A 6005-nucleotide genomic window follows, 5' to 3' on the forward strand; every position below is an offset into this window, starting at 1 on the left:
GTGTACAAATACTGTCATTAAAACCGTTTGAGAGCTGCTCTGTGTATAGCAGCTGAGCGCTTCCTATTTAAAAAACATATTCAGCCTCAACCCTTGGAATTATCCGCGTACATCGCTTTCCACTTAATTTAATGAATCCGATCCTTCATTTAACGCCATCAACCCCTTGCATTGGTAAAATATTTTGCAATTAGTACAACTGCTGCCGCTGAATCCGACGAGGAAGTTCCCTTGAGTGCAGCGCTTAAGGGATTGGGCCAAAGGGATGTAGATCCCAAAGAAGTAAATGGGAAATACTGAGGCAGGTGAGACATCCTGCTGGCTTTGAATTCCTTGCACCCCATCACACCAGAATCCGACATCCCATCCGATGCCTAAAACCCAAGCAGGATGCTAGTAGCCCGGGAAAGGCTTGGAGAGGAGCCCCAAGAAGGATCAGGTTGAGGGTGAGCTCCCGGCAGCCTTCCCTCCTAGGCATAATTTCCAATCCTCCTCTTATCAGCAATACTTTTCTCTGATGGCCACACACTTGTGATAACAGAGGTCTCTTTAGCCTAGCAGAGAGAACTACACGATACAAGCGCCGCTGCCTGACATAATGAGCATTTATTTAAGAATTAAAGCCCATTTTTTAACGCTGCTGGTACTTAGCCGTGGGAGCGGTCACCCAGCTGGGTGGGAGATTTGTGATCACTGGGAATCCTTAAACTAAACCTGTCTTTTATTTATTTTTTTCTTCTCCAGAAGGATGTGATAAAATACACTGGGCCTTAATTCAAGAGTGAGCAGCTTGTGCTCTCCCGCAAGGCAGATAAAACAATTATAGTGCTCCCTTGTGATTCCCAGCCTGTGAAATATTGTCGGGGTTCTGCTATATGCAGAAAACGGTGCTACTAGAAGTGCTGCCAGTAGGGCTCTCTCTATTGCTCATCCCCTCCAAAGGGTTAAAATCTCATAGGGGAAGAACTGGATCTGTCCTGTGGCTGCAGTGAGGCGGCATCAGCTCACATGGGGAAGGATAATATCCCTGCATGGACAGAGCAAAAAAAATAAAGATAAAAGTAAAAATAAAAAGTAAAAATAAAAAATAAAAAAAAGAAAAAAATAAAAAAATAAAAATAGAAATAAAAATAAAAATAAAAAATAAAAATAAAGGCAGCATTTTTCCCCTAGAAAAATAACCCCAGACAAAACTGACCCCAAATTCAAGAAAGAGGACTCTATCATAAAGATATCTTCAGCAAAGACTACCTATAGGCCAAGCAGCTGTTTCCAAGCAGAGAAAAGCCGCTTTGGTATCTCCTGAGGAAAACCGACCTCCCACATGTGGTGCTCAGGACAGGAAAGGGTTAATCCAGCCATAACCCAATACAGGCAATTCCTATACAGTGCGTGGTGTCTCTGGGAATGAAGTCATTAGTGTAACTGTATAGATCCTTCATTCTTCCAAATATGAAAAATGTGAATAATTCTCTGGCATGAGCCAATTATGACCTGCCAGGACTATCATAACAGCCCATAAATAATATGTGTAACAAAATCATGGTAATGAGTCCTCGAGAAGAAAATTAGATCCTCTGTGTCTTAACTGCATAAAATTACTTTGCTTATCTGGGCAGCCTCCATCATTCCCAGTGCTTTCCGTTGCTTCAGCAAGCCCTCACACCAAGGAGAGGTGTATGATTTGGCCAGCAGTCTATCAGTTCTTGTAGCTGTACATTCATCACGTTCATTATCACTGCTTTGGATATTTGCTCTTTAGACCAGGCATATCACTATCTAGGTTTAAAAAAAAAACCAAAACAAAACGAAAACAAACAAATACACACAAAAAGTGCACACACATTTGAGGACCGGGATGTTTTCACTCAGAAAATATATCTGCTTCATATGGACATTTCCTAATTGCTGAGCTTTTCAGTACATTATTGACAGGCCTGGGACATTGCATTGCCCCAAGGTAACTGGGCTTTCTGTACATTAGGATTACTCTTGCAAACAAACACAGCACGGCCGTGGAAGCTAATTTTGGGCATGCTTCTGTTTCACTTCTTTGAATCCCTCCCAAATTCCAGGGAAAAAAAAAAAAAAAAAAAGAGGAAAAAAAACCCCACCAAAACCAAAAAAGAACATCCAGCTTTTTAAAATCAGCATGCCCAGTTATTCAGGATGATTTCTATATGAATATGGGTGTTTATACCCCATCTTACTGAAGAGCTTGCTGGGGACTTTCCAACCAAGATATATATCCTCTGATATGGGAATTGCTATTATACCAGTTCTGACGAGAGACAAGAATGGTTATAAGTGGGGAGATTTGTTTTCCCTTTCTCAATTAACTGTAACAGAGTGATCATCAACATCACAGCAACTTGCCTAAATGATACAATTCTTGCAATTAATTGCAAGTGGGTTTCGTGAAAAACAGATTTCCTGCTCACAGCAAAAGCAAAGATATTGTGTGTGCATCACCAAGTCAATTATTGAGTGTTTCAATCATCGGCCTCAGCGCTGACACGCAGAGGAATGGCCTGACTCTATTACCCAACTTAGTGTCCTTAAAGTATTGAAGTCTTGTGCAATTCCATCTTGCCTGTAAAGTGAAAAATGAAATATTTTCTACCATATTTCACCTGAAAGGAGGAACGAGCCAATGTTGCTCCTTCCCCCGCCTTCCCTGTTGATACACAATTTCTCTATTGATAGACTGGCATCGGATGCCATGGGCTGAGAGAAGGTGGATAAAGGAAGAGAAATAAGGAAGCTGGAACACAGAATTTGTTTAGTTCAAACAATCCTTCTTTCCCATCTCAATCTCACTATTGGAATTAGCAGGCCTGGAGGATTACCAGGCTGTGATGGATAGTTTGGAAATGCAGAAAAAAACTGCAGCTGAATTAATGCACTTACATCACCTCTATCTGTTGTAAGGGACAGAATTAGGCACATTGAAATCCATACCATGTAGATATAGAATCCCAAAAAACCCTTACCATTGCACAAATGTGGACAGGATGCTTTATTTACTGCATCATTAAAGGTTAAAGAGAGTCTATCTTCTCCAGAGGATTCATTTTTTTCAGCCCTTAATATCAATTAAAGCTAATTTCAGCTCTGCCCTAATGATTAACATAAAATATGGAAAAAGCTCTAACTGAGCATTTCTGTTCATTACTTAGAAATTCTCCTGGACTGCGAGGGCACTTTAGAGGTACTGATGCAGCTTTATATCCCCCACGACACAATTAATTTTACCCACAGAGCTTTATTTTGCCACCTCTCCTGCTGTTCAATAACAAAGATGCACTGACCACCCTCGAGGATGTGGATCAGAGATTTTATTTAACCAGTTAGAGTTCACGATCCGTGGATGTTCTCCATGGGCTTTCCTACCCAATGGGCTCTGCAAATACTCAGAGACTGACTGTATTTTATTACATGCCCTGCAGCCTCCAAGTCCTATATATATAGGAGATATATACATATATAATATATATTTAGGTAGATAGGGGTATTCTGATAAATTTGCACAGTTGGAGGTTTTCAAATGGAGTGATGAACAAAATATCTGGTCAAGGGAATATAAAAAACCTCACTTGCCATTTACTAACTGAAGCCAGTCTAGTACAGCTGGATGGATACCCATCCATGCTTGGCAAATTCCAAGCATAGTTCCAGCAGCACACCATGAAACGCCAAGAAAAAGACCAGGCTGTGGTCCATGCCCTAGACTACGTTGGGGCTTTATTCAGCCACACATGCCACACAGTCCTAGGGCTCTCAGGCTGCTTTTTTTCCTTGGAATAGCAGGTAATAGCGCTGGAAAGCACACGTATGGAAAACAGCTCACACAGACCGACCTGTCTCCATCATGAAGAACAGGGTGTTGGACTGACTTGCCCCAGGCTTATCTAACCTTTTCAGAAAGGTGTCTCTTGCATACTAATTTAAAGGTATTTCTTGTTAACAAACACTAATCGGGGATCGATTTTTATTCAAAGGTCACAGTAAAAGCCAGAGGGAAGGTGAGGAGCAGCACAGATGCTCCTAAGAGAAGGTCAGATGCTGTCACTCAGACTTCTCTCTGGTGGTAACCAGACGCCAATCAACCCACCTGCAGCCTTTGCAACATATGAAGAAGTGATCAGATGCCTCATGAAGACAGTAATTTGACTTGGACTTCAGCAGGACATACAAACAAGGGAAGTGTGTTGGTAAATCCCACTACAAGAAGGGAAACTCGCTGCACTAGTGGCTTTTCCAGTCCTGCATTCGGGAATCTGTGCTGCATCAGGCTTCCCAGGCAGTTCATTGAACCTGCTTCTCCCTTTTTCCTCCTCGTTTCAATATTGCATTTTTTCCCCCCCCTCTTTCCTATATTCGGAATTTTTGTGTTTAGCTTTCAACCACTGCAAGCCCATTTGGCTGGGAGTGAAACAGTTCTCTGTTAAATGGAAGAGCTCCCTAATAAAGTTTTAATGGAAGATATTATTCCCATTCTTTACGTTACATTAAAAGCCAGTCAGGAAAGGAAAGCCTAAGAGGGCTAAGCATATTAGAAGCACTCAATAAGAGATATTCCCTTCTTCAGGGGCTTTGCAGTCCAAATATTGCCCTAAGAAGCAGAATACGCAGCAAACTACTGCTTGTGCCAGTAGAGATCTATCAAGCATATATATGTGTATATAAAAATATATATATAGATCCAGCCTCTGAGCTGGCAGGTGCTACAAGAGGGACTTCTTAGGCAGCCCGGCACGTGCTGGATTTTCCTGCAGGGCTCAGAAGCAAGTGCTTCCACCTGTGGCCAAAGCCATCCTGGGAGAGACACTTCCTGGAGATGCAAAACTGAGAACATCTGGGAAGCTGCCAGGGGAGGTTCCGTATGAAGATGCATCCGCCGTGCCTGTCACGAGCAGAGGAGGAGCGGTGCTAATGGGAAGCACTTGGGAGCAGGGATGCAGTGACGGGAGCACAGAGCAACGCGCTTACCTGATGGACACCACTGAGGTGGAGCTGCTTTAGCCCAGGAACATCCGAGCACCAACAACACTGCTGCCTTCATGTCTTTGTGTGCGATTTAGGTCAAGGGAGAAGTTTGGACTCCTCAAAGACTGGCATCACTCAGATTTCAGAAACTAGGCCTGGTGCCATCCCTATAATCCATGAGAATACCCTGCACACACACCTGGGCATCGGGTGGGTAAGTGATTTCCAGAGATTCACAAGTGTCTTTTACAGCTTCAGGTGTCAGCATTTCTCAGCTGTGGCCAATGTCAATGAGAAGAAAACCATCCCCCCTACAAGGTCCTGTCCTTTCTTGGCCACTTTGGTGGTTTTTCGCTACTGTTCCCATGACAAACAACTTGCTCCAAAACAACAGTTGGCTGACAGAGATCCACCCTGGAAGATCCAGAGATCCATTTGCGACGGATCCATCGCCATCACAAATATTTTCCAAAGCCCTTCTAACCTAGCAAAAGGCAAACTTCAAAACACTGACTTGCAAATCTTTGTAGTAAACCAAGAGGCCCTGAGCTGGGAGCAATAAGGTAAACAGAAACCTGCAGCGCTGCCAGGGTTACTCAACAAGAAGTCACCAGGAGGAAGCATGTGACACACGGCCATCCTCACCCGGGGCTAAGGACACCAGAACAATAAGAGACATTAAAATGGGTGCTTGCAAAACCCAGCGCACAATAACATCTGATGCTGCTTCGGGTTGTCTATTACAAAGTGTTGGCCTCCTGGGATTTCTGCCTCCTTCCTCTGCCTCCTCCCTGCCAGCTGGGGCAGATCTTTACCCTCTTGCTAATATTTTAGATATTGGTTTCCTTTGGAGCACCTGTTCCTTCCACAGATGACAGCAGCTACCCTCCATGTGCTCTTGCTGAGCAGGGGCTGCAGCTGTACAGCTTGATCTTTGCCACGTTTATCTAATTTCCAAAATACTTGGGTTTTGGACCTTCTTGCCCACTGGCCTCTAATGCATTCCCTCTCTTGCT

The sequence above is a fragment of the Nothoprocta perdicaria genome, unplaced genomic scaffold, assembly GCF_003342845.1.
Source record: "Nothoprocta perdicaria isolate Ctin4 unplaced genomic scaffold, notPer1 scaffold_12, whole genome shotgun sequence".
NCBI lineage: Eukaryota > Metazoa > Chordata > Aves > Tinamiformes > Tinamidae > Nothoprocta > Nothoprocta perdicaria.